Source organism: Pieris rapae, chromosome 24 (genome assembly GCF_905147795.1).
Source record: "Pieris rapae chromosome 24, ilPieRapa1.1, whole genome shotgun sequence".
Lineage (NCBI taxonomy): Eukaryota > Metazoa > Arthropoda > Insecta > Lepidoptera > Pieridae > Pieris > Pieris rapae.
The window spans coordinates 3,497,216-3,512,728 of record NC_059532.1 but is presented as its reverse complement, the minus strand read 5'-3'; positions in this window follow the sequence as shown (position 1 = coordinate 3,512,728).

Here is a 15,513-nt window from a genome sequence, read left to right as displayed (position 1 = left end):
GTTTCTTGCTTGTGGCGTTAAAGCGATCCAGCAAACATCCCCAAAAAACAGTAATGAGGGCCGTTTCAAAAATTGCTTCGCATATGACGGCTTTCTTCTGTTGGATGTTCTTTCGTAAACTTTTGCATGTGACTGCACAAGCTGACCAACGAGTCGTTAATGAATTTTTATGGTGAAATTGTCTTGAAGGAGTTCCCAGCACTGAGCTGACACTGCAAGTAACTCTCGCGAGAGAGCAAGGTGTGGGAGCAAAGGGGGGACGGGAGTGCATGTGTCTCAGATACTATGATATCCATGTGCAGCAAATCTGTGTAAAAAAATCTTAATTAAACGCACTTTGCGTATGGGTTGTCTAGTGTCTATAGGAAACAGTTAGTTGAAAGAACCACAAGGGCAAAGCATTTCATCGAGTCAAAATAGTAGACAAATTTTACAAATGTTAAAAAAAATTGGCACATTTTGCCGCTCTTCGCATCCTCCTGCCGGTTGGGGCCTACTGGGCCTTAGGGCAAATCCGCCTATGCCTCATCCAACTTAAAGTAAACTCTTAACTTTGTCTCTGTGAAAGTCTTGTCTCCTGTAATTCGTACTTCATTGTAAATGTTAGTATGTGTGTCTCACTTCAGATTTTGAAAAGCTATATCTAGTTAATGTAAGAATTTTTCTGTTCTCAGTGTTTTTTTGTTAAATGTATAAATAAAATAGTTTGTTGTAAATAGCATACATAGGCCTTTGACTGGTCCCAAGTTGCCTTAAATCTTTCTTTGGCTGATACTTCTATTGAGTGTTTCTTATGGGATGTTGTTCTTAAAAATACCTTCATTTGGTTGTTTTTGGTATATTGCTTTATGCTTTTGAAAATCATCCTAAACTTTATGTTGTATGTGTATCTAAAGTTGGAGGATTAATGGTCATCTGTCTTGAGTAAATTTTTTTTTTGTATGAATATTGTTGTTATTGTTTTGTCTTTGTTTTGAGGTGAGCACAAGTTGTAATGTTTTGCTTTTTACATCTGTGTTAATTCAGTTGAAAGGTTGTTTGGAGGTTATTCAATACAGCACAGTTTATGATTCCATGTTATTATTTCCCACATATTAAAAAGCCATTTTGAACATTGTGGGTGTCAATCTATATAATGTTAATGTTTTGTTTGACAAAGGACAAAAATTTACTTTAGCGAAATTAATAAGTAATTTTGCAGTAATTATCAGTTTTCTTTTGTTACATTCAAATTTAAATTTGGAAATCAAATATCTTGCCAGGATGCTTCAACCAATATGCCAAAACTTAGTCAAATTAATAAAACCACCTTGTGAAGTAGAGAAGAAAATGTCAAGTGATTGTATTTTGCCAAAAATGTGTATGAGATGGGGGAGATTCTATACTCCTATTGAAGCTCTAGATTAAAGTTAGTGTCTGTGGTTTTGTTACCATGAATTATGGTTATATTTATTATAAAGGATGTCACCATTTCTTTCCCTCCAAAGCACAAATTTCCACATGGGCACTCATTGATGTTTCTTGTTTTAGTATCAGCCCTGACACATCATGTGACTTGATAATTTGGCGCTACTAAATGTCTCCATGGCACATTTGTCATCGTTTAATTACAGATTTTTTTGGCTCCACTCATAGTGTCTATAATAAAAGTTTATTAGCAGTAGGGCCAATTATCAGTTATCATTTCTTCTTGGTTCATATAGGACAACTTAATTCTTTGATTATTTAAATGATTTTTTTTTTTGGGGACCCCTACATTTTAGCCTATCAGGCACGTAATCAGGCAGATATGTGACCGAGTGGCTAAGCAGAAGGGGAGTGTCGAAATCTCCCCTTTCCTAAAAAGGGACATTATTAACATAGACGGTTGGCGTCTCCCGCCGGACCAGGGCGATAACTACTCCTGAAATATAATATTTATGGGCGAGTTAGGGCCCGCTGCTCGGCGCCACCCGCTTTACCTCTCGTGCTATTTTTGTCTGACATTTCTGACAATCTTGCCGCAGAATTTTTCCAGTTTCTATAAGATGGCAAGAAAGTCTACAAGCTTAGTTCTAGGTAGATAATTTAATTGAACTGTTATTATCGATGAAGATGGAGTGGGTTTCTTGGCTAATCACTAAGCTCGCTATGGAGCTACTGCAGCCAAGCGCTTGTCACGCAAGGCATCGCTATATACTCCGCCTGGTCTGTTCCTCATGTGACCGCCAAGGAATAGCACCACCCTATAACAAGAAAACGTAACCTATGTACGCCTTTATATGGCGAAAGAAATTAGACCAGTCGGCGTCAAAGTATCCAGTTATCTCTTCTTTATCTTTGTAGAGTATCTTAAAATCAAATCAAATCTAAATATTCTCTTCACTCCAGTGTTCGGAGGTCGACTTTTTGTTAAACTTGGTCAGTGCATATACGGCAAGGGTATAGGTATCTGGTCGAGTACCATGAGCCGCAGTCTTCTCACAGTCAACTTTTCTTTTTTCTCTGATCTTTTATTTATTTTCATACCAATCTCTAATGGTGTTTTAGTGTATAAAATAATAGTATTCACTGTCTTTATTTTCGGCACTGTTTTATATGGCGGTTTTAGTCTATGCGGTTTAGTCATTTTATCTATGGCCTCTCACCTGTCCACGCGCCAAATGGAATTACGAAATTAAGATACGAAGACATAATGACAAATGGAATTATGAAATTACGATATAGCCGTAATAATAATTTATTTGGAAAAATTGTTTAAATAAACAAGAAATTATATATATTTTCTATAATTATATAAGTACAATGTCCTAACTAATTATAACTATTATTGCATAACACTCGCAACATTTTGTGACACGCACAATAATCCTTGACGTAAAATACGTTTTGTTTTGTATACACACTTTATGCAACTGCACAGGCTATGAAGATGATGAACGACATGACGGTGACCATGATTCCTAAGAGTCCAACTTTTATTCCATTGTAGCTTGGTTGGCGCCACTCTGAGCGATTATGACTTCTTACTTCTTTTCCACTGAATAAGTTTTACCCATTCTAAGGGTTAAGTATAAATTGAACTGTGCCTTGTCACCCTGCTTCTGAGGCGCTATGACGGCCTCGAACTATGCAAACAATGGAATAAGATTGATTCATTCTTTCTGTGCACAGTTTTAATATTTGTAAATGGAGTTAAGACTCCAAACTTAAGAGTTTTCGTGCTTTTTCAGCCTCCTCTTCCTTTTTTCTAATTCTCTAATTCAGTCTTTTCCGTCTCGTTGTTTTCATTTATCTTTGCCATTCTCAAGATGATACAACAAATGGCACTTTTTCCTTCTTCCTTCTGAGTTTTGTTTAGGAGTTGGCCAAAACAATGCCATTTTAAATAGGTATTACCATATAATCTGAATTCTTTGAACAACTTTCTTGTGGTCTTTTATATTATTGTCTGATTAAAATAAACACAGTTAAAAGTCAAGTCACTGTATATTATTTAAATTAGGTCGGCAGGCACCCGGGACGAGACCGGTAAACGACTGGCTAACCAAATGATACGTCTGCGTGTTCCACATAAACGCTGACGCTACCTAGCCCCCCCCCCCCCCTTAAGATTTTTGGAAAATAATAATTCAAATAAAAATGACAAAGAAAATACTTGACAAACATTTTGAGTTGGACTGTAACCTCGCTAAGTTGCTTATTATAACATAACCGTTGACGTCTCTAATTACAATCAGCAAATTCCTAGCTAGGTGGTGCCTGCCCACTGATACATTGTATGAATGATAAAACTTATGTTTATTATTCTATAACTAACATGAACTTATCTAACACGAGAAACTGGTTAGAGTACCTTAAGCTGGGTTCACATTTGTAGCATCTTGACGTATCACGATCAGTCGTATCGTATCTATTATATCGTATATATAATATATAGATATTTGTATCATAAATATGGACGCTCATTTTGTCCATGTCGTATTTTTAAGACGTATCTTGTAAAGACGCGTCTATACTTATTGAATACTTTATCGTGTCAGTGTATCGGCTTTTGCTTTACAAATATAGACGCTCACTTTTCTTCCGATGTATCTTTTCCTGATGCGCGTGTCTTTCAGTGTACCTTTTCCGTCTCGTACGGTTCAGTAATGTCTTCGTTGTCAAAAGGTTTAGCCATGTCAGCAATTGATCAAAATTTGGCGGTGACTTGCCCCTATTATATTATCATTAATAGTATTTCACAACTTGATAAGTTTTATTACACTTTCGTTATCCTAGCTCATCTTGTTCCTTTTTCACTGCGACTAATAACTACTACACTTCGTTCAACAATGTTTATTTCACTGCAATCACGTTCAAACTTGTTCGATACAACATGTATTCCCTTTGATGATCGCGAAAAAACCGACAATGGATGGTTCGCCGTGTATCATGTATCGTATCGCGATACAGTATCAAAATACGTCCACATCACCGATCGTGATACGCGTATCGGATAAGATACGCGGTTAGTACGGATCGGGCCGTATCAGATACGACATGTATCATTAACGAGTATCATTTTGCGTCCAAACTAGCGATCATGATACGTGCCGAAGCCACGCAACGGAGATACGATACACCGAAATGATACAAATATGGACCCGGCTTTATTAGTTAATTTATCCGGTATAGGAACAAAAAAAATTACACATATTTGAGAAATAGTGACAAAAAAAATAATAATAAAGCAACACACGACACAATAGTTAGTTGTTTAACTTTTGGGTCTCGACATTGCCTTCGGCACTTGCACTCGCATTCTGTGCGATAATAATGTCTTTACTTTGAGGCTTCCCCATAATGATACTAATTGCGCTGCTATACAAAAGTTTATGCGACAACATTGAATAAAAACAGTTTTTATTATTGATTATCTGGTCAAATCGCGACAGTATTCAAAAGATTTAAAAAAAAATGTAAACTTTATTAAAGAGAATTACAAATATTCTATACTATGGTCGATGCTAGACCCTAATTCTACGGTGGTCGATGTGAGACCCTATGACTACGGTGGTCGATATTAGACTGATTATATATTTAATAAGCTCCTTACATCTAAAGTGCTTTACATCATCAAAAGCTTACAAAGTTAAACACTTGAAGTGTTATTAGTATTAATGCTGACAGTGCGTTCTAAGTATGGTGGTGACAATGTAACTACCTACAGTATTATGTATTCCTCTACGTGTTTGCTTATTCTGCGAATCTTTTTTCGTTTTTGACAATATTGTAATTAGAATGCAGTACACCAACACCTACACATCCATCACTGGAATGTTTAATAGATGGTGGCCACTTAGTGTCAACAATATAGTTAAATGTTAACCTTTGGTTTTGCTCAATTTTCACAAGACCCATGCTAGTATGTATATCAGGAGAGATTACAAGGGAATCGTAACTATTTTTGAACAACGGATTAGAAGTCGCTTGGTGAGTAGGAGCATCAAGAGAAATAAATCTTGTGTAACTTTTAACCAAACATGGTGTGCGTTTGTTTTTCCAAAAACGACAAGTGGGGATTATAGATGTCAGTTTAGGTGTAAGGATATGGTTACTGAATTGCATACACCGGAATCGGAATTTATGAGATAGAAATTTCCGGTGTAAGTTTAATGGAGGCTCTACACATTCGGTTCTCATACAGTTGATTGGACTTGACTTCATAGCTCCTAAGACTATTCTCATTGATTTTGCCTAAATATTAGGTATGGGATTCTGGAAGTTTTTGAACTTCCGACTCAAAAAGATATCCGAGGTAAGGCATAGGATTGAGGTGAGGTGATCTTTTATTTTAAGTTTGATAAAATCTTTGTGTGTTGTTGCAGTTGGCAATATGATTCTTTGGCATACGGAACGCAGCAATGCCATTAAAGAACTTAACAGCTTTACGGCGTTGGCTTTTTCTCTTTCAAATATTTTTATGGTTTGTTGTACTTCACCCAAAATGCTTTTCAAAAAGACCATGTAGAGACGATTTTGTTTGTCAGAATACATAGAATATAGCATTTCTGAACGGTCCTTGGTTGTAAAAAAATGTAATTTTAGCTCGTCCCATTGTGATAAAATTCTTACAATTGCCGGTTCAATCGAAAGCCACCGCGTATCACAGGCAGATAAAGTAGAAATGAAAAATGGGCTTAAACTTCAAGAAAACATATTTATTAGCTTAGAGCAACTCGTAACCAAATACAGAACAACAGCCATGACAGTTAGAGCGAGTAAGCTATATCTCTGTCTCACTCACACCTAGACCATATTACATTGCACATTAATTACTTTTTATAACACAGGCCCTCAAAACTTTCAGTGGTGTTCCACCACAATTGATTAATTCAAAAACCTTACTCAAGTTGGCGCTTTGTTGAGTGTGAAAACCAGTTGCCAATCAAATTTAGTAAGTCAAGGTCATGGTCGTCTAGACATTTTACCAGAGCAGCAACTATTCCAACAGCATCAGAACTCTCCAATTGTTATTGTTTGTAGTATTTCAACACATCCCAAGACAGCGGTACGCGTACGTGAGGGTATGCTGATAATTTTGACCATGCCTGTTTGTTCATTAAAGCCACACATTTCTTTTATGGCACTTACAAATGTTTCATATTTTTCAGGATCAATTGCGTCAGTGAGATTTTCAAACGTTGCGTCTTTTTTCCGCAATAAAATTAAAAGAGTAGCTAAATCTCTCATTTTTGAGCAAATCGCTTCACGACTTCGTCGTTCTTTTTTCTTATTAAAGAGACGAGCACCGTATGCAATGATTAATGGATCATTTTTAACTACTAATGAAATTTCATCAGAACGAAGATGCGACAGTATTTTTTATTTTAGCTCAATCGAAGCGTTCGCCGTATTGGGAACGATTGTAAAGCTGTGATTAAACAATGCTTTTCTTTTAAGTGACGGAAGAACATGTTCAGAAGCTTTCTTCTTCTTCAAGTGCCACTCCATTACTGCAGGTTGGCCGTCAGTTCTCTGAACCGCGTCTTGTCCTGCGCCAGATGCAGCAACCCCTCCGCACTCGCAATACCTGACGTTGCGAAGCCATGACTTCTTCCTTCGACCAACACGCCGTTTTCCCTGGATTTTACCCATTATTATTAGTTGAAGGAGGTGGTAGCGGTCATGGCGCAACACGTGCCCCAGGTACGCAACTTTTCGCTGCTTAATGTTCCGCATAAGTTTTTTCCCCATTCCAACTCGTCTCAGAACCTCCTCGTTAGTGACCTTCTGGATCCAGCTGATACGAAGCATGCGACGATAGTACCACATCTCAAATGCTTCTAAGCTCCGGCGGGTATCTTCTTTAATTGTCCAAGCTTTACAGCCGTATAGAACAATTGGACATATGTAACAAAGGAGAACTCTGACTCGGAGTTTAATGGTCAAGTGACGGCAGCACAAAACTTTCTTCATTTTTTTGAAAGATCCTCGGGCAATCTCAATTCGAGACCTTATTTCCTGATTGATCAGAAGCTTTACAATTTCTTAAATGTCTGGAAAAGAAAAGAAGAAGATTAAAAATGTGCCCAAGAATGTTTTACAAGTAGCGTAAGTTGACGGACTAGAGATACCCTGGTTGCTTCGTTTTGCACATTTGACTTGTCGGTATAATATTTGCGACCGTTACGGATCTACGAAAACATTATGTTAATGTATTTTTTGATGTCAAGTATGTTGCATAGCGACACTTAAAGTATCCAAGGTGTCATCTATTCTAGGTAAGGGATAACTGTCCTTCTTCGTGATATCATTAAGACGACGGTAGTCGACGCAGAACCTTAAACTGTTATCCTTTTTCTTGACTAAAACTACTGGAGAACACCAAGGGCTAGAAGATGATTCAATGACATTATGGTTTGACATTTCCGCAATCATCTTGTCTATATTCTTTTCATATGCGACAGGTACTCGTCGCGGTCGCAAACGTATTGGTGATTCACTTCCAGTCTCAATTTGATGTTTGACTACTCCTGTTCTTCCTAAATCTCCATCGTGTGTAGCAAACATGTTTGAAAATGTATTCAATAGTTTCTTTGCTTTCGCAATTTCTTCTTTCGACAAAGTTTCCTTACAGTCCTCCAATACTGCTTGAACTATCTCGCGTTGTTTACTGACTGTATCATCTGCAGTGATAGCTCTATAGACGTCGTACCCACTTTTCAACGTGTTGCCCTTTAGAGAAACTACCTCATCTCTACACTTGAATGTGCCGTTCTTCAGATCAATCTTACAGTTGTAATGCTTCATGAAGTCTAAACCGATAATACAGTCATCCACAATGTCAGCAATTACCACCTTGTGTCTGTATGATCTCCCACCAATCTTGAAGGTAGCGATACCTTCTCCTCGAACGGTTATGTGCTGGCCAGTAGCTGTAAGGAGCTGTACATTTCCACCAGAAAGACTTTTGTAAAATGATTTCAGAAGTTGGTATCTGATAACTGTCCGGGAAGCTCCAGTATCAAGGGTTAACTCACACCTAGTTCCGTTAACTTCTCCGTCGATGACAATGGTATTCCCATCCTGAGTTTGAGAGATCATAACTTTTGGGGCCTTCCTTACAGATCCGGCCAGCACCCGCCCCGTGGTCCTGGCTTCTATTCGTTTCCCTGCCGCTGTTCAGCGGCAGGCACGTCCACTTCTTCGGGCTCCCCACGTCTTGTCTTCATTTCACTTTGGAGATTTCTCTTAGGGCATGAAAACCTCATATGCCCTACTTCTCCACAGAGGTAACAAGTGGGTCCACGTTGGGAAGTACGTTTTTCCGTGACAACCCTAATACGGTTAGGTCGAGAATTCTTGCAAAATGTTTCCACTTCCAACGCATGGGCAAGAGCATTCTTGAGGTCCTTATGATGTCCTAGGTTCACAGCCATTCGAATTTCACGGTCACGAATACCGTCGACGAAAGCTTGAACCAGCATCTTGTCTGCGACGTCTGGTGAGGATGCGTAGGCTTTCCTAACCAGCGTCTCTATTTCTACTCCCCATTTTTGCAAGCTTTCATTTGATTGCTGTATCCTATCCTTTAATTGAGCCCTATAGACATGCTCTAAATGTGCATCTCCGTACCGTGATTCCAGGGCATCCAGCAGTTGCTTCAACGTCACTTTACCTGTCTTGGTATCTAGTATGGTGAGGGCTTCATCTCGCAGTCCCATAATAAGGGCGGTGACAGCTTGATCGTCATTCCACCCGTTTGACTCTACTACAGTCTCAAACTGTACCTTGTAAGCACCCCAAGAAGATTTACCATCAAAGGGAGGCACTTTTAGATTTCCAGATGGTGCTACAGACGTTACGACACCCGTGGTCTTCAAGCACTGCATTTCATGTTCCAATCCGAGAATCCGTTTGTCCTGTTTCGATAGCTTGCTATCCACGTCAGATTCCAAATTTTCAATTTTTTTATCAACTTCTTGTTTCAGATCCCCTAATTTTTCTCCTATACGACGAGCCTGTTCCTCCATCATACGACGTGTCTGATCCTCTTGTCGTCTTGCCTGTTCTTCCATCATTTGTCGCAGAGCAAGGAGGATGTTAGCATCGTTGCTTTCGCCTATCCCGCGGTTCGCATCGAAACTCTGTCTCCGGGCGGCGTCGCGTGCTGCTTGTGCCCTGGTCTGCACTCCCTCCGCAGCTGAAGACTCTGCTACAAACTCCTCTTGACTCTCCCTTGGAGTAATTGGCATTTTTCTATCCCCAATTCTGACACCAAAATGTTACGAGCTAGGGGATCGGATAGAAACTGCCGTCGATTTATTCAAGGGTTTATTTTAATAAAATCTACGAGGAATTCGTGTACACTAATATCTGGAAATTACGCACAGAAAAGCACTATAACACACACAATGAAACACTGTCACTAATCACTTAAAACACTCAGTACTTTATCACTGGTTCGCACTTATTCGCACTTTTTCTCTTCGCTGTTTATCGCTTGGTATCGCATTCAAAACTGAACTGAGTGGTCGCGTTTTGGCTCGCTTATATATCCCTGGGAAGAATCTCGAACGATGTTTCCGATGTTTACGAGAACTTTCTAGGCGAGAGCGCTACTGAGTAGCGATCGCCTAATTCTAGAACGCGCGTACTTGCTATCTCTTTCGCACACTGCTACGTGCTTGTCGTACGACGTTCTAGAGTTCTCGGTCTAGCTTCGAGAAGGTTCTTATCTTTTCTCTCTTTCGCGTATCAAACAGTGCTTGTCCCACACCTAGAAAATTCGTTCTAGAATATTCCTTCATCGAAGGGCTATAACCAGGCCTGAAAACGCCTGAAAACGGGTCTGCTGAAAAGTGTACCATTCGTCTATACGTGTTCTGAATCCGACTGAAAAAATGTTTCAGCCTCCTGAAAACTACGGCAACATTATGTAAATTTCGATTTTCTAATATGTGATTGACCCTCTCCTGAAACGGTCATAAATCATATTTCAGCCTGCTGAAAAGTTCTCTAAGTAGTGGAAAAATCTAAAAACATTGCAGTTGACCCGTCTTCGTAACAGATCATACATTTGTTGTATTGTCAAGTGGGATGGTAAATATTTCTTTGAGTACTCTTTCGCGTGTAATGACTTTCATAAGATGGGAAGGAAAGTATGTGATTTTTTATTTGTAATCTTTTGTCATCTGAAGTTTTATTTTTAGGTGCTTTTTTTCCACGTTCACTGCTGTTCTATTAAACCCGAATGATCTTGCAGCGCTGGTATTTTCTGGTTTACGCAAACTTAAATTTTTATGGCATTTTCGGAAACTTGCTAGCCAATCTGCTCCCGCCATTTTGTTACTATCCCAACTTGCTGGAAATTTGAGATTGGCCTTAGCGAATTCTTATGCCAGTTTTTTAACTTGGAAACATGTTAGTCCATAGTGCATTTTGGAACACTCCAAGATGTATTTATTTAAGTGTTCCTCTTCTATTTTTAGAAAACTCGATTTTCGCTAGATGTAAATCTTGTGTTTTGCGTTACTTTTTGATGCGGCTTTGTAAGGTTTGTGGATTAACTCCATTCTTGGCTGCTGATTTTCTTAAAGATACTTTTTTTAGTATGACTTCATCGATAGCTTTTGAAATTGCCTCTTCGTCTACCTCTCAACTTCTAGTTTTTCTTGTAATTTCTGACCATATTTTTCTGTAAAGAAAAATATAATATAATTTCAGGTATAATATACATAAAATATGGGGCACATTCAAAGTATGAATCTTACTACTGTATGAACCTGCCCCATTAAATGATTTTGAAATAAAAATATTCTCATAAAAAAAAACAACCATATATATGATTATTTACATATCAATTCACAAAATACATCATGTAGTGGCGGAGACCAAGAAAAGGTGGGCCGAGGGGCAAGTGGAATGCGGCGTAAAAACGAAATATTGGAAACACCACTCACCTTTAGCCTTATTCCATAGCGTGTCTGGTGTTGCTTCATTGCGGCTCACAACTTTCCAATCTTGCCAAATCCGTTCAATGGATGTAGTGAATTTCTCGTTATCTGCTACTTCAATCCGTCTTGTCATCTTGGAGTATCGAGTGGCTTTGAGCTTCAACCTCATCTTTGCGATGACGAGTTGGTGATCGGAACCGCAATCAGCTCCAGGGAGCGTATGGGCATTAAGAATGGAGGTGCGCCAACGTGATCTTATTAGTATGTAGTCAATCTGGTTTTTGGTTCTACCTCCAGGTGATGTCCAGGTGAACATTCTACGGGGATGGTGTTGGAATAGACTGTTTAACACTACCATGTTGTTCTCGTCTGCGAACTGCATGAATCTTTCACCTCTTTCGCTACGTACCCCAAGTCCGAAGTTTCCTACACATTTGCTGTACTGGGCAGAGTTTGCGCCAATTTTTGAGTTAAAATCACACATTATTATTAGTAATTCTCTATTGGGGATCGCAAACCTGTAAATACATTTGTTTTATGTCCGCAATAAAGGCAAATTTACCTATACAAACGAAAGTCTAACAAAATATTAAAAAGATCGCTTTGTAGACTATCTCCTTTATACAAAATATCATTTAAGGATAAACCAGAAGATGTTTTTGCACTAGCGTCCATCACCATGCGCCATCTCGTGGAGGTCTTATCCAACCTCGCAACAGCATGATTTGGAATATAATATATAATAACCTTGGTTTTGATTATCACTTTCCACTAATTAGATGTAAACCCTTATTGATGTATTCTGTAATAATTGCATCATATTCCAAACGAAGTTCCTTTGATGCTGACATTTTACGCTCAAGAAAATAAAATCGTTGCTTAGCCGTATCATAAGAGTTTCCTAAACTGGACTCTCTGAAAAAGGTAACTTTACTGTATAGCGACCAGTGGAATCGTGAGAGACAGTATTTGTTAATATGCGTTCATTCTTAATAGTGTCTGGACTCGAAGGGACAGAACATGGCACCTCTTCTAAATGCCAAAACCTATTAATTAAATTTTCTAACTGCGGTTGTTCTACTATAGAATATAGCGAAATAGCGGTATAACTGTTATAGTTATTGGTGCAATCAGAACCCAATAAGGGGACGTTACCGATGATAATGTACCCGAATATTGTTTCGAAAGCGGTAGGAGTGCCAGGTGCGCCAGTAACACGACCCGACAACATTATTTCGGCGTATTGCGGTGCACCAATAAGTATATAAATCTCTGACGGATAAAAATAATTTTCATCCGGTAAAGTAATATTGTTCAAATGTTTAAGCGAAGACTTGTTAATTTGTGACATCGGTAAACAGTCTGTGGTCTTATCTATGGCAAAAGCATTTAAATATATAGAATTATTATTAATCCGAGAAGAAAGAACTTCTCCTATTATCGGATTTGAAGCGGAACCTATACCTTTTGAAAACTTATTCGAAAATTTAGTAACCTTTAAATTTAATCTTTTGCAACATTTCATGGTAATAAAAGTGCTTTGTGACGCACAATCGATTAAAACACGAACTGTATGTGGTTTACCATTTAAACCATATATATATACTTGCGCCGTACCTAATAAACATGTATTATTACTTTCGGAAATAGCAGGCCGAATATTACAAAGTGAAATATTTGAGTTATTAATCGGCTGATTTTGATAAAAGTGTATTTATCATCTATAGACAATTCGTTAAATGAATTACATTTATATAAATTAAAACGATCGATGCGTTTACAAAATGAACAATTAGACCGCTTCTCTGTAAGCGACACAAACGCACGCGAAGAAACCGGTTTGTTATCGAATGTGCGAGTAGTATCCAAATGCTGAGCTATTCTATTATGCTCGCGTACGAATGCAATTAAATCTTTATAACTAGGTATTGTAGGGTTGTTAATATTATGTAATTCGAAGGAACGAATTGTACTAGAATCTAATTTCTTCAATGATAAATATAGTAATATAAAATCAGCTAAATTTTCTAATTGTAATGATTCTAAACTTGATATTGCGGTGCAGTAATTGTCAAGAAAAAAATGTAAATTTTTATGTGAAGCAGTGGTAAGCGGTTTGAAGTCTAGAATCTTTTGCATATAGGCTGAACCCAAACTTCGTTTGTCATGGTATTTGTTTATTTTATTTATTTATTTTCACATTTAGGTACAAAAACAGAAAACAGATTGATTACATACATAAAATTATTACACACTAAACAACATTTAAAAATCTGACTTCCAGTTATATCTGTACACAGCATTTACACTAAATATCAACTAAACAACATACACATATCAAACCGAATGACAAAAAAAATAAAAAATAAAAGAAGAAATATATATATACATACACACACACACATGTATATATACATATACATTAATCAATTAAATTAGTAATTAAGGTTGCAAGTATTTACTATGAACTATCTTTTTAAATTTACAAATATTATTGTGAAAAATATCAACCTCAGCACACATAGCATTATAATATTTGCACATTCTTACGAGCGGAGCATTCTGGGAAACATTGTTATCAGTCATAGGTATAACAAATAATTCCTGGATGCGCACAGAACGCTTTATAAGCGTTTGCAAAATTAAAGCATAATTTTCAGCATTTGGAATTATACCTGCACAAACAGAGAGGGGCGAATCAGATAATTTACTTATTAAATATTGAATTCGTTCGTGATCTGAAAGATCAGGATTTTCATGAATGGTACGTTTAAAGGATTCGTAAAATAACGGCCACTTAATGACATCACCGTTGAAAATAATTAATTCCAACTTTGGTAAGTGAAACGATTTGCGTTGGTTTGCATCAGATAAATCATTCCTACCTACAACAAATTTATTAAATTTCTCAAAAATGAATTTACAGTGACAATACATGTCTTCAAATGAATTCATGCATTTAAAATTGACATTGTATAAGGGATTAATAGTTAATTCGATAACATTTATTTTACTCACTGTTTCACAAAACGAATCCCGAATATTATCAATTGATATCATACCCGATAAAAAATAATTTATGTCAGCCTCCTCCGAGGTTTCCTTTGACCTATCGTACAAGTCTTGTACACGTGAAAATAAATTGTCTTGTTTTGCAATTAAAACGACTCGATCAATTTCAAGCGAACTGTTAGCGCCTTGTTTCTCAGAAGCCGCTTTACGAGTCTCCATAATGACAAAGATATATATTTAAATTAAATCGCGATTTGAAACAAACTAAAATAGTATATCGCAGCTCGAAAAGGACCAAACAATGTAGTGGCGGAGACCAAGAAAAGGTGGGCCGAGGGGCAAGTGGAATGCGGCGTAAAAAGGAAATATTGGAAACACCACTCACCTTTAGTCCTCAATCACTTCACTCGTCTCCGTGGGAGAAGACCACGAATAGAATAGTAAGCGGTAAGTAGTAAGTAATCAGCGGTAGCGTAATCACACAGTAGTAGTAGGCGTGACCTCGCGTCGGCGGTAGTGGCTTCTCTAAAGCGCGGGCGCAAGTCTAATAGTCCCCTCCTTCCACACTTTAATATTGTAAGAGAGAGAGAGTGGTGTTTAAAGAACGGGTGCGGTTGGGACAGAAAATGAGGACAGAGAGGACTTAGGTGATTGGATGGCGTGAACACATCATATTATCTTTGAAATAAAATAGTATTGAATAATCTAGATAAAGATATAGTGTTCGCGTTGTCGTATATCACTATATTAAAATAATAAAACTTGTGTGATCTCAACGATGTATATCTTTTTCGTATAAATAAACCGCGGCGGAGTGGTTCTCCATATACTAGCTCGGCGGCTGATGCCTGCAGATCTTCTTTCCAGGCAGCTCTTATTCCTAGTAGCACTAGGGGAAGTGTTTCAGTCCACTGTGGGTTGTTGTGACAGATGATGGCTGCTTTTAGTTGGCGATGTAATCTCTCCACCATTCCATTGCATTGCGGATGGTATGAGGTGGTGGGACGATGTTCTGCGCCAATCAGGTTAGTGATGCTTTGGAAGAGTTGTGATTGAAATTGTAAGCCTCTGTCTGTTGTTA